This window comes from Mesoplodon densirostris, chromosome 8, assembly GCF_025265405.1.
Source record: "Mesoplodon densirostris isolate mMesDen1 chromosome 8, mMesDen1 primary haplotype, whole genome shotgun sequence".
Classification (NCBI taxonomy): Eukaryota; Metazoa; Chordata; class Mammalia; order Artiodactyla; family Ziphiidae; genus Mesoplodon; species Mesoplodon densirostris.
The window spans coordinates 105,858,520-105,880,208 of record NC_082668.1 but is presented as its reverse complement, the minus strand read 5'-3'; positions in this window follow the sequence as shown (position 1 = coordinate 105,880,208).

Sequence of the window (21,689 nt, the reverse complement as noted above, 5' to 3'; positions counted from 1 at the left end):
TGATATAATTACTATCCTCTTAAAAGTGTTGAGACATATTTTGTTGTCTAGCATGTTATCTCTTCTGGGAAATGTTCCCTATGCACTTGAAAAATAATGAGTATTTTCTGGTTTTGGATGGAATGTCCTGTAGATGTCCATTAGGCCAGCTGGTCTATTATGTCATTTAAAACCACTGTTTTCTTCTTTTCTTTCTGGTTGACCTGTTCATTGATGTAAGTGAGGTGTGAAAGTCTCCTACTATTATTGTAGTATTGTCAATTCCTCCCTTTATGTCTGTTAGTATTTGCTTTATGTTTTTAGGTGCTACAGTATTACATGCATATATGTTAATGAGTGTAATATATGTAATATATAGTATAATATATAATGAGAGACAAGTTTGTTTTTAAATTTTTTCCAATACACACCTCCAATTGACTCAGGTTTATTAATTGAAAATCTAAGTCTTTCTGCAATGCTTCTTGAAAAATTATATGGGTTCTTATTCCAGAGAATTCTTTGTCATTTGTTTATTTTTTTAATCCTTCTGTTAACACCACACTTTTCATTATGTAAATTTGTTCTAAGTCTTAATATCTTACAGTGTGTGTTTCTTTCAATTTGGTTCTACTTTTTCTAGACATATTGATTTTTCTTCAACTTGGCGTTTCTACATAATTTTTAATTGTATTGACGTAAAATTCATATAACATAAAATAATCATTTTAATGTGAACAATTCAGTGATACATAAGACATTCACAAAGTTGTACAATTACATTTTCAAAACTCCAAAATTAAATTCCATTAAATTGCTTAAATTCTATTAAACATTTATTCCCATTCTCCCTTCTCCTAATCCCTGTCAACAACCAGTTTGTCTTCTGTCTTTATTAATTTATCTATCTTGCACAATTCATAGAAATGTTCAATACTTATCAAAATTCTAGTGGCCATTTGACAAATTGAATTGATCCTTAAATTCATATGGATTCTCAAGTATCCCTACATAGCCAAAACAATATTGATGAAGAAGAAAACAAAAATAGAAATTAATATCCATGACCTTGAATTTGGCAATGAATTTGTAGATATTGATGTCAAAACCATGAGCAGCAAAACGAAATATAGATAAAATGGACACCCTCCAAATTAAAGAACTTTTCTTTATCAAATGACATTATCAAGAAAGTGAAAAGACAGCCTACAGAATATGAAAAAATATTTTGAAATTGTGTGTGTATATATATGTATATATAATATCCAGAATATATAAAGAACTCCTAAAATTCAACAACATAGATATAAACAATACATTTAAAAGTGGTCAAAGACTTGAATAGACATTTCACACAGAAGATATACAAATGGCCAAATGTCTTATAGGAACATGAATAACTTCTCAACATTACTAATAATTAAGGAAAAGAAAATGAAAACCACAATGAGATACAACTTTACACTTATTAGGATGGCGATAACTGAGAGACACAGAGAGAGAAATGAGTACTTTTGTACATTGCTGGTAGGAATCTAAAATTGCTCAGCAGCTGTGGAAAACAGTTTGGTGACTCCTCAAAAATTTAATCATAGAATAATCACATGGCTCATTAATTCCACTCCTAGATCTATGTCCAAATAAATGGAAAACAGATGTTCAAAGAAATATAGGTAAATAGATGCATGTATGTTCATAGAAGGACTATTTATGATAGCCAGAAGTGGAAACAATCCAAACACCTCTCAACAGATGAATGGGTAAACAAATTATAATATATACATACAATGGAATATTATTCAAATTTTTAAAAAAGGAATGAAGTACTGATACATGCTACAACTTGGATGAACCTCACAAACATTATGCCAAGTGAAAAAATCCAGACACAAAAGCTTACATATTCCACATAAATTTTAACACATTTTGTAATTTTCATTAAAAATATGCTAAAATTTATCTGTATATTGAATTCATAGCTTGATTTATGCAGAATTGATATTTTTCTACTATTTAGTCCCTCAATACATGAACATTGTATATACCTTCACTTACTTAGGTTTTTAATACCTTTCACTTAGGTCATATGATTAATTTTGTGTATAGAGATTTAGAACACCTATCTTTAAATTTGTCCTCAGTAATTAGACTTTTGGTATTATTGTAGATGATAACTTTCTTTTTCATTTTCTAGTCACTTATATACAAAAAGTGAAAAAAATATCTTAATATTTTATCACTGACCTCACTATATTAACTTATTAATTTCAAGGTGTTATCTGTATATTATTTTTTCTTTTTATGTATGCATTACTATGCATTGTGTGAAGAGTGACAATTTTATTTTTCAAAAAATATTAGCTAAATATTATAAACGTTCTTTACAACTTTTTTCCTAAATATACCAAGTGGGGTTTGTGATTAATAATGGTGAAAAAATCCAATACAAATATCAGCACATTTCAAAAATAAGAAGAGTGTAATAAATAATGAGCTAAACATTATTTATCTCACACCATGTGTGAATATTTTGAATCCACTGCTGATATCAAGAGAATCACTATTGGACAATAATGTAAGTGATGAGAGAAACTTAAGGAATGAAGAATGACACTTTGAATGTAATCAAGTGAGTAATAGGAGAGCTGGACTTGATTACATTTCTAAGTAAGGTCCATGTGGTTTTTAAATTTATTGAATTCAGAAAGACCTCTGTGTGTCCCTTAAAATAACTTAAAAATTACATTTATTAATTTTCCTTTTGAAGGAAAACATTCAATTTCAAAATAAGCATCCTACTCTAGTCAACTAAATCTTTTTTTTCCCCTTAGAATCTTATTTATGTTTTGAAAAAGAAAGTTGGCTCCCATAATATAAATTAAGGTAAAAATTTGTTCCAATTTCTGCCTTTTGACAAATTTCTTTGAGAACATTATGATGCATCAGCAAAGCTTAGAATTTTAGAACATTCAGGAGAATATTTATGAATGTTTTATGTCTTTGTCACTCTTTTTGTACGTTGTATGTTTTTCTTGACAAGTCAGAAAATGGAAAGAGGTTTAACTTATATTTGTTGCAACATAACTGTTTTGGAAGAAGCAGTTTAATACAAGAGAGAGGTTATCCTTGTATTTTGAAAGCCAGATATTGCTGATAACTTAAGATTGATATACCCAGAGTGTAAATGTCACATCCACCATGAATGACCCTGAAGGGTATAGAATATCACCTCTGAAACCCCCACTGACATGACTAATTCTCCTCTAAACCAGTATATGTAGCCGTGGCCTCCTTGTACAGTGACTGCACTGTGCACTTAATTGGCTTCAAATGCACATCACACCATAAATCTGTTTACCCGTTTGTCTCTACCAGTGAACTTAGTGTCAGGGCACAGAATGCAACTTTTTTATTAGTAGTCTAGCATTTATTGTAGATGCTTGCACTACCTCAACAACTGTTTGTTGGTTTAAATGGAACAGAACAGAGACCAATTTATTTCAGTTGAATAGACAGTCAAATTTTAGATTGTGAAAGGGAAAGGAATACTTTGCTGATGTGGCCTCACAGGGTAGTAAAGCATTTGAAGATAACTGCAGGTCAAGATACCTCTACCTGCTGTGATACATAATTTATAAAATAAAAAAGTGAAACTTAGTTATGGCCTCAGAATGATAAAGGAAATGTATATTTTATGAATATCTATTTTGTAATTTAGATACAAATGCATTTTTGAAAGGCTTCTTGCCAAAGATCTTTTCACCCCATCTATATGAAATATAAACCCATCAGTAATTTTTGTTTCCATGAATTAAAGCCATTATTTTTAAAAGTAGCAATTAAAACATACACCCTTGCTTTTCTGTTGGTCAGAATGTCTTTGAGTACAGTTGCTACAAAACTAGACTTACTCTCAAGTATTAAATGTATTGATTGCAATAGCTGAAGGGCACAGGTAAATATAAAGATTTCATTGGCTCAGCATCCTCAGGACAGACTCTCACCCTCTCTCTCAGTGTTTTTTGTTTTGTTTTTCTGACTGACACAAATCTGAGGCAGAGACACTTCCTGTTTATTCCAGTTTGCCACTGACAGATTCAGACTTCCATACTAGCTCCAATTGAAGAGAGATTTTCTAAGACAAATATTCTCAAAATATTCCAATTGGATCATGCTGTTTCCTGTTTTGCTAGTTGTTCAACTCTGACCTATGACTGTGGCCAATGTGATGACATACTTTGGCTAGTTATAGTTACATGACAACCACTAGAGTAGAGATAGAAGTCACAGAGATTAACAGTGGAGTTTTTTGAAAAATTAGAAATCTGTTACTAGAAAAATGGATAACTGATGCTTAGAAAATAAAATAAACAAATATTTACAAATTCTTCTTGTAAGATGTTGCCATTGCTAAAAAGTTCCCATTCTTTCATCAAAATTTTAGCTTGTGAAAATAACATCCTTCTTCAGCCCCATGAAATACCATGTACTTGAATTTATTTGCACATTGCCTTCCCTCTTTAGAGGATACCATTTTTGTATCTTTGTTTCTTGAACTCTTGATTTTCCACCTCTTCCTGTATGGTTTCTTTGACTTCCAAGCTGGTATTGTGTCTTTCCATTACATTGTTATAATCTAAAACATATGTATCCCAAATCTAGCACCTAAAATAGAGCACCTAAGATAAACTTTTCTGTTTATTCACCTAGATTATAAGTTCTTTGGCTACAAACCTCCTTTTTTTTTCCAAAAACATCAAAAATCCTAAAATATTGCAATGCAAAATATACTTTTCTCCTATATACACTAAGGATAATAATATTTCACCTAAAATAAGAATCTTGACAAAGTTAATTTTAAACAAGCTAATCTAGTGTATTTGTATTGCTCCCAATCTTATAAAGTAGGATCCTACTCCTACTCATACAAGTCATACAAGTAGGAGTCATACCTGAAATTTTATGTAGAGGTAAATAGAGTATACGAGTATAATGTATTGACCAATATTTAACACCTAACACCTTAATTATCAGTACATGCATACCTTGGAGATATAGTGGGTTTGGTTCCAGACAACTGAAATACAGCAAGCAATGCAGTAGTGAGTCACAGAACATTTTTGGTTTCCCAATGAACATAAAAGTTATGTTCACACTCTACTATTAAGTGTGCAATATAATATTAGGTATTTAAAAAAAAAAACAATGTACATGCCATAATGGAAAAATACATTGCTGCTAAAAACCACTAACCATCACGTTTGCCTTCAGCAAGTCATAATCGTTTTGCTGATGGAGGTTCCTCCTTCGATGTTGATGGTTGCTGACTGATCACAGTGGTGGTTGCTGAAGCTTGAGTTGTCTGTGGCAATTTCTTAACACAAGACATCAATGAAGTTTGCCACATCAAGTGATTCTTCCTTTTATGAACAATTTCTCTGACCATGCAATGCTGCTTGATAGCATTTTACCCACAGTAGAACTTCTTTCAAAATTGGAGCCAATCCTCTCCTACTCTGCAGCTGCTTTAATCAGCTGGGTTTCTGTAATATTCTAAATCTTTAGTTGTCATTTCAACAATCTTCACAGAATCTTCACTAAGAGTAGATTCCATCTCCAGAAAACACTTTCTTTACTCATCCATAAGAGGCAATTCCTCATTCAGTAAAGTTCTAAACTGAGAATGCAGCTGTTCAGTCACATCTGCAGGCTCCACTTCTAATTATAGTTCTCTTGCTATTTCTACCACATCTGCAGTTAATTCCTCCACTGAAGTCTTGATGCCCTCCAAGTCATCCATGAGGGTTGGGCTTAACTTTTTCCAAACACCTCTTAATGGTGATAGTTTGATCTTTTCCCATGAATTATGATGATTTTAATAGTGTCTAGAATGGTGAATCATTCCAGAAGTTTTTCAATTTACTTTGCTCAGATGCATCAGAGCAGCCACTATCAATTGTAGCTAGGAACTTATGAAATGTACTTCTTGACCCCGGAGGAAGATGGCGGAAGAATAAGACACGGAGATCACCTTCTTCCCCACAGATATATCAAAAATTCATCTACACGTGGAACAACTCCTACAGAACACCTACTGAACGCTGACAGAAGACCTCAGACTCCCCAAAAGGCAAGAAACTCCCCACATACCTGGGTAGGACAAAAGAAAAAAGAATAAACAGAGACAAAAGGATAGGGACGGGACCTGCACCAGTGGGAGGGAGCCATGAAGGAGGAAAGGTTTCCACACACTAGAAGCCCCTTCGTGGGCGGAGACTGCAGGTGGCGGAGGGAGAAAGCTTCGGAGTAGCGGAGGAGAGCACAGCAACAGGGGTGTGGAGGGCAAAGCGGAGAGATTCCAGCACAGAGGATCGGTGCCCTCAGGCACACACCAGCCCGAGAAGCTTGTCTGCTCGGCCGCCGGGGTGGGCGGGGCTGGGAGCTGAGGCTCGGGTATCGGGTTTCAGTCGGAGCGCAGGGAGAGGACTGGGGCTGGTGGCAGGAAGAGAGCCTGAAGGGGTTAGTGCACCACGGCTAGCCCGGAGGGAGGCCGGGGAAAAAGTCTGGAGCTGCCGAAGAGGCAAGAGACTTTTTCTTCCCTTTTGTTTCCTGGTGCCCGAGGAGAGGGCATTAAGAGAGCTGCTTAAAGAAGCACCAGAGACGGGCGTGAGCCGCGGCTAAAGGCACGGACACCGGAGACGGGCGTGGGACGCTGGGGCTGCTGCTGTTGCCACCACAAGGCCTGTGTGTGAGCACAGGTCACTGTCCACCCCGCCTTCCGGGGAGCCTGTGCACCCCGCCACTGCCGGGGTCCCGGGACCCAGGGACGGCTTTCCCAGGAAAGCGCACGGAGCGACTCGGTCTGGTGCAACGTCACGACGGCCTCTGGCGCCGCAGGCCCACCCCACACTGTGCGCCACTCCCTCCCCTCTGCCTGAGTGAGCCAGAGCCCCCGAATCAGCGGCTCCTTTAAACCCGTCCTGTCTGAGCGAAGAACGGACACCCTCCGGCGACCTACGTGCAGAGGCGGGGCCAGGTCCAAGGCTGAGACCCGGGAGCTGTGAGAGCAGAGAAGAGACAGGGAAATCTCTCTGTGCAGCCTCGGAGGCAGCGGATTAAAGCTCCACGGTCCACTTGATGTGCACTGCGTCTGTGGAGTGCATGAATGGACAGCGAATCATCCCAAATTGAGGAAGTGGACTTTGAGGAAAAGATTTAAGACTTTCCCCCCTTTTCCTCTTTTTACAACGAATTATCCCAAATTAAGGAGGTGGACTTAGAGAGCAAGATTTCAGACTTCTCGCCCTTTTTCTCTTTTTACAACGAATTATCCCAAATTGAGGAGGTGGACTTGGAGAGCAAGATTTTTGAGTTCTCCCACTGCTCTCTTTTTGTGAATGTGTATGTGTATTCTTCTGTGTGAGATTTTCTCTGTATAGCTTTGCTTCCACCATACGTCCCAGGGTTCTATCTGTCCGTTTTTTTTTTTCAAAAATTACTTTTTAATTTTAATAACACTACTATATTTTACACTTTATTCTATTTTACTTTACCTGCTCTTTCTTTTTTTCCTACCTTCCCTTCCTCCCTCCCTGCCTCCACCCCTCCTTTCCTTCTTTCTCTCTTTCTTTCCTTCCTCCTTCCCTCCCTCCCTTCTTCCTCTCACTCTTTCTTTTTCTTTCCTCCCTCCCTCCCTCCTGTCTGTCTTTCTTTCCTTCCTCCCTTCCTCCCTTCTTCCTTTCACTCTTTCTTTTTCTTTCCTTCCTCCCTCCCTCTCTCCTGTCTTTCTTTCTATCTTTCTTTCTTTCCTCCCTCCCTCCCTCCTTTCTTCCATTCACTCTTCCTTTTTCTTTCATTCCTCCCTCCCTCCATCCTTTCTTTCTTTCTTTCCATCCTTCCTCCCTCCCTCCCTCCTTTCTTTCTTTCTTCCTTCCTTCCTTCCTTTACTCCTTCCTTTCTTTCTTCTACTAATTCTTTCTTTCTAGATTTTCTCCCTTTTATTCTGAGCCGGGTAGATGAAAGGCTCTTGGTGCTGCAGCCAGGAGTCAGTATTGTGCCTCTGAAGTGGGAGAGCCAACTTCAGGACACGGGTCCACAAGAGACTTCCCAGCTCCACATAATATCAAGCAGCGAAAATCTCCCAGAGATCTCCATCTCAACACCAGCACCCAGCTTCAGTCAATGACCAGCAAGCTACAGTGCTGGTCACCCTATGCCAAGCAACTAGCAAGGCAGGAACACAACCCCACCCATTAGCAGAGAGGCTGCTTAAAAACATAATAAGGCCACAGGTACCCCAAAACACACCACCAGACGTGGACCTGTCCACCAGAAAGACAAGATCGAGCCTCAACCACCAGAACACAGGTACTATTCCCCCACACCAGGAAGCCTACACAACCTACTGAAACAACCTTAGCCACTGGGGACAGACACCAAAAACAACGGGAACTTCGAATCTGCAGCCTGCAAAAAGGAGACCCCAAACACAGTAACATAAGCAAAATGAGAAGACAGAAAAACACACAGCAGGTGAAGGAGCAAGAAAAAAACCTACCAGACCTAACAAATGAAGAGCTAATAGGCAGTCTACCTGAAAAAGAATTCAGAATAATGATAGTAAGGCTGATCCAAGATTCTATTTCCAAGATCCAAAATCTTGGAAATAGAATAGACAAAATGCAAGAAACAGTTAACAAGGACCTAGAAGAACTAAAGATGAATCAAGCATCGATTAAAAACACAATAAATGAAATGAAAAATACTCTATATGGGATCAATAGCAGAATAACTGAGGCAGAAGAATGGATAACTGAGGTGGAAGATAAAATAGTGGAAATAACTGCTGCAGAGCAAAATAAAGAAAAAAGAATGAAAAGAACAGAGGACAGTCTCAGAGACCTCTGGGACAACATTAAATGCACCAACATTCGAATTATAGGGGTTCCAGAAGAAGAAGAGAAAAAGAAAGGGACTGAGAAAATATTTGAAGAGATCATGGTTGAAAACTTCCCTAATATGTGAGAGGAAATAGTTAATGAAGTCCAGGAGGCATAAAGAGTCCCATACAGAATAAATCCAAGGAGAAATACACCAAGACACATATTAATCAAACTTTCAAAAATTAAACACAAAGAAATCATACTAAAAGCAGCCAGGGAATAGAAACAAATAACACACAAGGGAATCCCCATCAGGTTAACAGCTGATCTCTCAGCAGAAACTCTACAAGCCAGAAGGGAGTGGCAGGACATATTTAAAGTGATGAAGGAGAAAAACCTGCAACCAAGATTACTCTACCCAGCAAGGATCTCATTCAGATTTGATGGAGAAATTAAAACGTTTACAGACAAGCAAAAGCTGAGAGAGTTCAGCACCACCAAACCAGCTTTACAACAAATGCTAAAGGAACTTCTCTAGGCAAGAAACACAACAGAAGGAAAAGACCTACAATAACGAACCCAAAGCAATTAAGGAAATGGGAATAGGAACATACATATCAATAATTACCTTAAATGTAAATGGACTAAATGCTCCCACCAAAAGACATAGACTGGCTGAATGGATACAAAAACAAGACCCATATATATGCTCTCTACAAGAGACCCACTTCAGACCTAGAGTCACATACAGATTGAAAGTAAGGGGAAGAAAAACATATTCCATGCAAATGGAAATCAAAAGAAAGCTGGAGTAGCAATTCTTATATGAGACAAAATAGACTTTAAAATAAAGACTATTAGAAGAGACAAAGAAGGACACTACATAATGATCAATGGATCGATCCTAGAAGAAGATATAACAATTGTAAATATTTATGCACCCAACACAGGAGCACATTGATATATAAGGCAAATACTAACAGCCACAAAAGGGGAAATCGACAGTAACACATTCATAGTAAGGGTCTTTAACACCCTACTTTCACCAATGGACAGATCATCCAAAATGAAAATAAATAAGGAAACACAAGCTTTAAATGATACATTAAACAAGATGGACTTAATTGATATTTACAGGACATTCCATCCAAAAACAACAAAATGCACATTTTTCTCAAGCGCTCATGGAACATTCTCCAGGATAGATCATATCTTGGGTCACAAATCAAGCCTTGGTAAATTTAAGAAAATTGAAATTGTATCAAGTATCTTTTCTGACCACAATGCTATGAGACTAGACATCAATTACAGGAAAAGATCTGTAAAAAATACAAACACATGGAGGCTAAACAATACACTATTCAATAATGAAGTGATCACTGAAGAAATCAAAGAGGAAATTAAAAAATACCTAGAAACAAATGACAATGGAGACACGAAGACCCAAAACCTAAGGGATGCAGCAAAAGCAGATCTAAGGGGGAAGTTTATAGCAATACAATCCCACCTTAAGAAACAGGAAATATCTGGAGTAAACAACCTGACCCTGCACCTAAAGCAATTAGAGAAAGAAGAGCAAAAAACCACCAAAGTTAGCAGAAGGAAAGAAATCATAAAGATCAGATCAGAAATAAAAGAAACAGAAATGAAGGAAACGATAGCAAAGATCATTAAAACTAAAAGCTGGTTCTTTGAGAAGATAAACAAAATTGACAAACCATTAGCCAGACTCATCAAGAAAAAAAGGGAGAAGACTCAAATCAATAGAAATAGAAATGAAAAAAGAGAAGTATCAACTGACACTGCAGAAACACAAAAGATCATGAGAGATTACTACAAGCAACTCTATGCCAATAAAATGGACAACCTGGAAGAAATGGACAAATTCTTAGAAATGCACAAACTGCCAAGACTGAATCAGGAAGAAATACAAAATATGAATAGACGAACCACAAGCACTGAAATTGAAACTGTGATTAAAATTCTTCCAACAAACAAAAGCCCAGGACCAGATGGCTTCATAGGCGAATTCTATCAAACATTTAGAGAAGAGCTAACACCCATCCTTCTCAAACTCTTCCAAACAATTTCAGAGGGAGGAACACCCCCAAACTCATTCTATGAGGCCACCATCACCTTGATATCAAAACCAGGCAAGGATGTCACAAAGAAAGAAAACTACAGGCCAATATCACTGATGAACATAGATGCAAAAATCCTCAACAAAATACTAGCAAAGAGAATCCAACAGCACATTAAAAGGATCATACACCATGATCAAGTGGGGTTTATTCCAGGAATGCAAGGATTCTTCAATATACGCAAATCAATCAATGTGATACACCATATTAACAAACTGAAGAAGAAAAACCGTCTGATCATCTCAATAGATGCAGAGAAAGCTGTCGACAAAATTCAACACCCATTTATGATAAAAACCCTGCAGAAAGTAGGCATAGTGGGAACTTTCCTCAACATAATAAAGGCCATATATGACAAACCCACAGCCAACATCGTTCTCAATGGTGAAAAACTGAAACCATTTCCACTAAGATCAGGAACAAGACAAGGTTGCGCACTCTCACCACTCTTATTCAACATAGTTTTGGAAGTTTTAGCCACAGCAATCAGAGAAGAAAAGAAATAAAAGGAATCCAAATTGTAAAAGAAGAAGTAAAGCTGTCACTGTTTGCAGATGACATGATACTATACATAGAGAATCCTAAAGATGCTACCAGAAAACGACTAGAGCTAATCAATGAATTTGGTAAAGTAGCAGGATACAAAATTAATGCACAGAAATCTCTGGCATTCCTGTACACTAATGATGAAAAATCTGAAAATGAAATCAAGAAAACACTCACATTTACCATTGCAACAAAAAGAATAAAATATCTAGGAATAAACCTACCTAAGGAGACAAAAGACCTGTATGCAGAAAATTATAAGACACTGATGAAAGAAATTAAAGATGATACAAATAGATGGAGAGATATACCATGTTCCTGGATTGGAAGAATCAATATTGTGAAAATGACTCTACTACCCAAAGCAATCTACAGATTCAATGCAATCCCTATTAAACTACCACTGGCATTTTTCACAGAACTAGAACAAAAAATTTCAAAATTTGTTTGGAAACACAAAAGACCCCGAATAGACAAAGCAATCTTGAGAACAAAAAACGGAGCTGGAGGAATCAGGCTCCCTGACTTCAGACTATACTACAAAGCTACAATAATCAATACAGTGTCGTAATGGCACAAAAACAGAAAGATAGATCTGTGGATCAGGATAGAAAGCCCAGAGATAAACCCACACACATATTGTCAACTTATCTTTGATAAAGGAGGCAGGAATATACAGTGGAGAAAGGACAGTCTCTTCAATAAGTGGTGCTGGGAAAACTGGACACGGACATGTAAAAGTATGAGATTAGATCACTCCCTAACACCATACACAAAAATAAGCTCAAAATGGATTAAAGACCTAAATGTAAGTCCAGACACTATCAAACTCTTAGAGGAAAACATAGGCAGAACACTCTATGACATAAATCACAGCAAGATCCTTTTGGACCCACCTCCTAGAGAAATGGAAATAAAGACAAATATAAACACATGGGACCTAATGAAACTTCAAAGCTTTTGCACAGCAAAGGAGACCATAAAGAAGACCAAAAGACAACCCTCAGAATGGGAGAAAATATTTGCAAATGAAGCAACTGACAAAGGATTAATCTCCAAAATTTATAAACAGCTCATGAATCTCAATAGCAAAAAAACAAACAACTCAATCCAAAAATGGGCAGAAGACTTAAATAGGCATTTGTCCAAAGAAGATATACAGACTGCCAACAAACACATGAAAGAATGCTCAACATCATTAATCATTGGAGAAATGCAAATCAAAACTACAATGAGATATCATCTCACACCAGTCAGAATGGCCATCATCAAGAAATCTAAAAACAATAAATGCTGGAGAGGGTGTGGAAAAAAGGGAACACTCTTGCACTGCTGGTGGGAATGTGAATTGGTACAGCCACTATGGAGAACAGTATGGAGGTTCCTTAAAAAACTAAAAATAGAACTACCATATGACCCAGCAATCCCACTACTAGGCATATAACCTGAGAAAACCATAATTCAAAAAGAAACATGTACCAAAATGTTCATTGCAGCTCTATTCACAATAGCCCAGAGATGGAAACAACCTAAGTGTCCATCATCGGATGAATGGATAAAGAAGATGTGGCACATATATACAATGGAATATTACTCAGCCATAAAAAGAAACGAAACTGAGCTATTTGTAATGAGGTGGATAGACCTAGAGTCTGTCATACAGAGTGAAGTAAGTCAGAAAGAGAAAGACAAATACCGTATGCTAACACATATATATGGAATTAAAAAAACTGTCATGAAGAACTTAGGGGTAAAACGGGAATAAAGACACAGACCTACTTGAGAATGGACTTGAGGATATGGGGAGGGGGAAGGGTAAGCTGTGACAAAGCAAAAGAGAGACATGGACATATATACACTACCAAACGTAAGGTAGATAGCTAGTGGGAAGCAGCCGCATAGCACAGGGAGATCAGCTCGGTGCTTTGTGACTGCCTGGAGGGGTGGGATGGGGAGGGTGGGAGGGAGGGAGATGCATGAGGGAAGGGATGTTGGAACAGATGTATATGTATGACTGATTCACTTTGTTATAAAGCAGAAACTAATAAAAAAAATTTAAAAATTAAAAAAAAAGAAATGTACTTCTTAACTAATAAGTCTTGAAAGTCAAAATTACTCCTTGATCCATGTGATGCAGAATAGACGAAATGTTAGCAGACATGAATACAATGAGAATCTCATTGTCCATCTCCATCAGAGCTCCTGGGTGACTAGGTGCATTGCCAATGAGCAGTAATATTTTGAAAGGAATCTTTTTTATTTTTCTGGGCAGTAAATCACAATATTGGGCTGAAAATATTCAGTCAACCATGTTTTCAATAGATGTGTTGTCATCAAGGCTTTGGCTGTCATTTATAGAGCAAAGGCAAGTAGAATTAGCATAATTCTTAAGGGCCCTAGGATTTTCAGAATGGAAAATGAGCATTGGCTTCAACTTAAAGTGACCAGCTGCATTAGCCCCTAACAAGAAAATCAGCTTATCTCTGAAGCTTTGAACCCAGGCATTGACTTCTTTTCTCTAGCTCTGAAAGTCCTAGATAGCATCTTCTTCCAATATTAAATCTGTTTTATCTATACTAAAAATCTCTTGTTTAGTGTGGCCAGAATCATTAGTTATCTTAGCTGAATCTTCTGGATACCTTGCTCTAGCTTCTGCATCAGCACTTGTTAGTTCACCTTGCACTTTTTTGTTATGAAGATAGCTTCTTTCCTTAAACTCATGAAGTTCATGAAACCAACCTCTGCTAGCTTCAAACTTTTCTTCTGCAGCTTCCTCGCATTTCTCAGCCTTCACAAAATTGAAGATAATTAGGGTTTTGCTCTTGATTAGGCTTTGGCCTAAGGAAATGTTTTCGCTGGCTTAATTTTCTATCCAGACCACTAAAACTTTTGCCACATCAGCAAAAAGGCTGTTTTACTTTCATACTAATTTTGTGTTCACTGGAGTAGGACTTTTAATTTCCTTCAAGAACTTTGCATTCACAATTTAGCTGTTTGTTGCAGGAGGGCCTAGCTTTCAGTTTATCTTAGATTTTGACATCCCTTTCTCACTATGCTTAATCATTTTTTAACTTTTTATTTAAAGTGAGAGACATGAAACTATTCCTTTCACTTGAACATTTAGAAGCCAATGTAAGGTTATTAATTTGGCTAATTTCAGTATTGTTTTATCTAAGGGAAGAGGAATGCCTTAGCAGAGGGAGAGAGACAGGGGAATAGCCAATCAGTGGAACATTCAGAACACACACAATGTTTATAGATTAAGTCTGCCATCTTATATGGATGTGGTTTGTGGGGCCCCAAAATAATTGCATAAGTAACATCAAAGATCACTGATCACACATAATAAATAACAATAATATAGTAATAATGAGAAACTTTGAAATATTACCAAAATGACCAAACTATGACACAGAGACACAAAGGGAGCAAATGCTTTTCAAGAAATGGCACCAACAGACATCCTTGAAGTAGGGTTGCCACATATTTTCAATTTTTTAAAAAACACAGTGTCTGCAAAACACAATAAAAGTAAAGTGCAATGAAAAGAGGTAAGCCTATAAATTCTCTTCCAGGTAAGAGTTGACAACTAACTCGGAAAAAGAAAAAAAAAAAAAAAAAAGAATAGTAAATGCAATGGCAGGTTAGGTAACCTCTAAGAAAAAGTCTGCAATTCTGAGGATTTAGGCATGAAGAAAAGGGGAGAAATAAGAGGGAGGTGAAAAGTTGCCAAATAAAGATGATTTACTTTATCTTTATAACTGTGCCAATGGTGAAACCTGGAATGTTGGGATTTGCATACCCATTAGGAGACTCCTAACAGCCTGTCTTGTAAAAATGGATCTCAACATCTGGTTGTCACCCATTTAACACCCAAATATGCAGAAATACTTTCGCTAAGAATTTTGATGCTGCCAACAAACACATGAAAAGATACTCAACATCACTAATTATTAGAGAAATGCAAATCAAAACTACAATGAGGTATCACCTCACACTAGTCAGAATGGCCATCAGCAATATATCCACAAACAATAAATGCTGGAGAGAGTGTGGAGAAAAAGGAAACCTTTTGCCCTGTTGGTGGGAATGTAAATTGATACAGCCACTGTGGAGAACAGTATGAACAGAACAGGTAGTTCTAAAAATAGAACTACCATATTACCCAACAATCCCACTCCTGGGTTCTCAATCCCCCTACCTGGAGAAAACCATAATTCAAAATATACATGCACCCCAATATTCATTGCAGCACTATTTACAATAGCCAGCCGAAATAGAAACTTAAATGTTCATCAGTAGAAGAATTGATAAAGAAGATATGGTACATATATACAATGGAATATTACTCAGCCATAAAAAGGAATCAAAAATTGTGCAATTTACAGAGACGTGGAGACTGTCATACAGAGTGAAGTAAGTCAGAAAAAAATATCGTATAATATCACTTATATGTGGAATCTAGAAAAATGATACAGATGAACTTATTTGCAGAGCAGAAATACAGACACAGACATAGGGAATGGACATGGATACCAAGGTGGGGGAGGAGTGATGGGATGGATTGGGAAATTGAGATTGAAACATGTACACTACTATGTATAAAATAGACAACTAAGGAGAATCTACTGTATAGCACAAGGAACTCTACTGAATTCTCTATGGTTACCTACATGGGAAGGAAATCCAAAAAAGAGGAGATATATGTATATGTATAGCTGACTCACTATGCTGTACAGCAGAAACTAACACAACATTGTAAAGCAACTATACTCCAAAAAAATTAATTTAAAAAATATCACTGATCTAACACACATTTAATTTACTACTAGGAAGACACAAGGACATATAAAACAGTGTTTTATATTTCCATAAACATTGAATATACATAAAATAAAATAAAAAGAATAAAATTTGTACCAAAAAAAAAAAGAATTTTGATGCCATCTCTCTCACTTATTTTTCTCCCGGCCAACGGTTAAAGTGTCTTATAAGCATGGTATTGAAAAGGAGTCTGCAAACTCTGGCCCCTCTCTTATACTGTATAAGCTGTGCTAAATGATGGTTTTTACCAGGTTGTTTTTTATCTGTTACCAAAGTATAACACATCGTAAGACGTATGTGAGGCATTCAAGATTAGTGAAAATGTAATCAGTGTCCTCTTGCCCCTGGCCTTCCACAGGATCAGAGCACTCCAGCTCTGCCTTGGAGAGACACAAATGCAACTGAAGGAAAGGCTTAAATAGTTTTATGTATGTAAAGATATTATAGCTGATTTCATCTGCTACTGAAACATCATTTGTTTCGTATCTTGCTTGCTCCTGGTTGCTCAGAGTACAAATTAATTCCCTATGGAGAAAGGCTGATATTATTTAATACTGAGCACCTATCAATAACTCACATTGGGATACATAATTAATTATCTAACTCATTTGGGGGGGTAATAAAATTGTTTACTTTTAAATGTCCTTTGGTAAACTATGAGTATAACTTCACCATGTTTTTAATGGCCCTCAGTATTAGAGGCGATCATTTAAAAGTTCTATTTTTTTCCTATATCATACAAGTAAAAGGGTTTCTTAATTTTAATATTTTATAAACATATGATTTAAGACTTTAGCTGAATTATCTAAAAAGGGGAAGACTTGACTACATCAAAACGTTGGAAAGAGAATATCTTGATTGTATTTCTAATGTTGTTACATATGATTATTAATAGCTTCTCCTCATCAGATGCTGGGTTTACCTAGTTAACTAAGAGTGAAATGAGTGTGCTATTCTACTGTTCATCAGGTGTAAAACTCTTGGTTACTGCGTTCTCGAAACAGTAATGCTCCTCATTGTACATAAACGACCATGAGTAGAATTCAGTTTTGCAAATAAACCAGAAACACTCCTGATTTGAGTTTCTTAGCTTTCCCATTTTATTCTTAGTAACAGCTCATCCTGGATTCCACTACTCCCTCTTCTACCCAACCTTTTAAATTTCACTATGAACCTCTACCACTGTTGCATGCTGAGAGACCCTGGGCTGGGAAAGACCTCCTGGAGAAATTAAACACTGACCACTCTTTTCTTAAATATTCTCTTTCTGCCCTTTCTTGTCTTTCCTCTCCTTCTTGGGCTCCCATTATGGTATGTTGATATGCTTGACGGCACCCCACACAATTCTGAAGATTATTCAGTTCATTTTTCTTTATTATTTTTTCCTTATGTTCTTCAGAATGGTTGATCTCTGCTGACATACCTTCAAGTTTACGGATTTTCTTTTTCTTCTAACTGCTCAAAGTCCCGCAGGTGATATTTTTTTCAGTATTGTACTTTTCAATTCCAGAATTTCTATTTGGTTCTTTTTATAATAACCTATATATTTTTTTATCTATAGTCTCTATTTGCAGAGACATTTTTGTATTTCTCTTTTGTTATTTAGACATGATTTCCCTTGATTCTTTGAATGTACTTAATATAACTGATTTATAGGTATTTTCGATTAAGTCCAAATTTTACCTTTCTCAGGGACAGTTTCTGTTAATAAATTTTGTTTTCTGTATGTGACCTTGCAGTTTGTGGGTGTATGTGCAGGTCTGTGTGTTCGCATATCTCATAATTTTTGTTGAAATCTAAACCTTTTACAATGTATTGTGAATTAAATATGAAACTAAAATTCTTCCCTCGTCCCAGGGATTGTTGCTGTTACTATTTGTTTTTTTTTTTTTTTTGCTTTATAACAAATTTAATCAGTTATACATATACATATGTTCCCATATCCCCTCCCTTTTGCATCTCCCTCCCACCCTCCCTATCCCACCCCTCCAGGCGGTCACAAACCACCAAGCTGATCTCCCTGTGCTATGCGGCTGCTTCCCACTAGCTATCTACCTTACGTTTGGTATTGTATATATGTCCATGCCGCTCTTTCACTTTGTCATAGCTTACCCTTCCCCCTCCCCGTATCCTCAAGTCCATTCTCTAGTAGGTCTGTGTCTTTATTCCTGTCTTACCCCTATGTTCTTCATGACATTTTTTTTTCTTAAATTCCATATATATCTGTCAGCATACAGTATTTATCTTTCTCTTTCTGACTTACTTCACTCTGTATGACAGACTCTAGGTCCATCCACCTCATTACAAATAGCTCAATTTCATTTCTTTTTATGGCTGAGTAATATTCCATTGTATATATATGCCACATCTTCTTTACCCATTCATCCGATGATGGACACTTAGGTTGTTTCCATCTCTGGGCTATTGTAAATAGGGCTGCTATGAACATTTTGGTACATGTCTCTTTTTGAATTATGGTTTTCTCAGGGTATATGCCCAGTAGTGGGATTGCTGGGTCATATGGTAGTTCTATTTGTAGTTTTTTAAGGAACCTCCATACCGTTCTCCATAGCGGCTGTACCAATTCACATTCCCACCAGCAGTGCAAGAGTGTTCCCTTTTTTCCACACCCTCTCCAGCATTTATTGTTTCTAGATTTTTTGATGATGGCCATTCTGACTGGTGTGAGATGATATCTCATTGTAGTTTTGATTTGCATTTCTCTAATGAGCAAAGATGTTGAGCATCCTTTCATGTGTTTGTTGGCAGTCTGTATATCTTCTGTGGAGTAATGTCTATTTAGGTCTTCTGCCCATTTTTGGATTCGGTTGTTTGTTTTTTTGTTACTGAGCTGCATAAGCTGCTTATAAATTTTGGAGATTAATCCTTTGTCAGTTGCTTCATTTGCAAATATTTTCTCCCATTCTGAGGGTTGTCTTTTGGTCTTGTTTCTGGATTCCTTTGCTGTGCAAAAGCTTTGAAGTTTCATTAGGTCCCATGTGTTTATTTTTGTCTTTATTTCCATTTCTCTAGGAGGTGGGTCAAAAAGGATCTTGCTGTGATTTACATCATAGAGTGTTCTGCCTATGTTTTCCTCTAAGAGTTTGATAGTGTCTGGACTTACATTTAGGTCTTTAATCCATTTTGAGCTTATTTTTGTGTATGGTGTTAGGGAGTGATCTAATCTCATACTTTTACATGTCCCTATCCAGTTTTCCCAGCATCAATTATTGAAGAGACTGTCCTTTCTGCACTGTACATTCCTGCCTCCTTTATCAAAGATAAGGTGACCATATGTCCGTGGGTTTATCTCTGGGCTTTCTATCCTGTTCCATTGATCTATCTTTCTGTTTTTATGCCAGTACCATACTGTCTTGATTACTGTAGCTTTGTAGTATAGTCTGAAGTCAGGGAGCCTGATTCCTCCAGCTCCATTTTTCGTTCTCAAGATTGCTTTGGCTATTCAGGGTCTTTTGTGTTTCCATAGAAATTGTGAAATTTTTTGTTCTAGTTCTGTGAAAAATGCCACTGGTATTTTGATAGGGATTGCATTGAATCTGTAGATTGCTTTGGGTAGTAGAGTCATTTTCACAATGTTGATTCTTCCAATCCAAGAACATGGTACATCTCTCCATCTATTTGTATCATCTTTAATTTCTTTCATCAGTGTCTTATAATTTTCTGCATACAGGTCTTTTGTCTCCTTAGGTAGGTTTATTGCTAGATATTTTATTCTTTTTGTTGCAATGGTAAATGGGAGTGTTTCCTTGATTTCACTTTCAGACTTTTCATCATTAGTATATAGGAATGCCAGAGATTTCTGTTCATTAACTTTGTATCCTGCAACTTTACCAAATTCATTGATTAGCTCTAGTCGTTTTCTGGTAGCATCTTTAGGATTCTCTATGTATAGTATCATGTCATCTGCAAACAGTGACAGCTTTACTTCTTCTTTTACAATTTGGATTCCTTTTATTTCCTTTTCTTCTCTGATTGCTGTAGCTAAAACTTCCAAAACTATGTTGAATAAGAGTGGTGAGAGTGGGCAACCTTGTCTTGTTCCTGATCTTAGTGGAAATGGTTTCAGTTTTTCACCATTGAGGATGATGCTGGCTGTGGGTTTGTCATATATGGCCTTTATTATGTTGAGGAAAGTTCCCTCTATGCCTACTTTCTGCAGGGTTTTTATTATAAATGGGTGTTGAATTTTGTCAAAAGCTTTCTCTGCATCTATTGAGATGATCACATGGGTTTTCTCCTTCAATTTGTTAATATGGTGTATCACGTTGATTGATTTGCGTATATTGAAGAATCCTTGCATTCCTGGAATAAATCCCACTTGATCATGGTGTATGATCCTTCTAATGTGCTGTTGGATTCTCTTTGCTAGTATTTTGTTGAGGATTTTTACATCTATGTTCATCAGTGATATTGGCCTGTAGTTTTCTTTCTTTGTGGCATCCTTGTCTGGTTTTGGTATCAAGGTGATGGTGGCCTCATAGAATGAGTTTGGGAGTGTTCCTCGCTCTGCTATATTTTGGAAGAGTTTCAGAAGGATAGGTGTTAGCTCTTCTCTAAATGCTTGATAGAATTCGCCTGTGAAGCCATCTGGTCCTGGGCTTTTGTTTGTTGGAATATTTTTTTATCACAGTTTCAATTTCAGTGCTTGTGATTGGTCTGTTCATATTTTCTATTTCTTCCTGATTCAGTCTTGGCAGGTTGTGTATTTCTAAGAATTTGTCCATTTCTTCCAGGTTGTCCATTTTATTGGCATAGAGTTGCTTATAGTAATCTCTCATGATCTTTTGTATTTCTGCAGTGTCAGTTGTTACTTCTCCTTTTTTATTTCTAATTCTATTGATTTGAGTGTTCTCCCTTTTTCTGTTAATGAGTCTGGCTAATGGTTTATCAATTTTGTTTATCTTCTCAAAGAACCAGCTTTTAGTTTTATTGATCTTTGTTATCGTTTCCTTCATTTCTTTTTCATTTATTTCTGATCTGATTTTTATGATTTCTTTCCTTCTGCTAACTTTGGGATGTTTTTGTTCTTCTTTCTCTAATTGCTTTAGGTGCAAGGTTAGGTTGTTTATTCGAGATGTTTCCTGTTTCTTAAGGTGGGATTGTATTGCTATAAACTTCCCCCTTAGAACTGCTTTTGCTGCATCCCATAGATTTTGAGTCGTCGTGTCTCCATTGTCATTTGTTTCTAGGTATTTTTTAATTTCCTCTTTGATTTCTTCAGTGATCACTTCATTATTAAGTATTGTATTGTTTAGCCTCCATGTGTTTGTATATTTTACAGCTCTTTTCCTGTAAT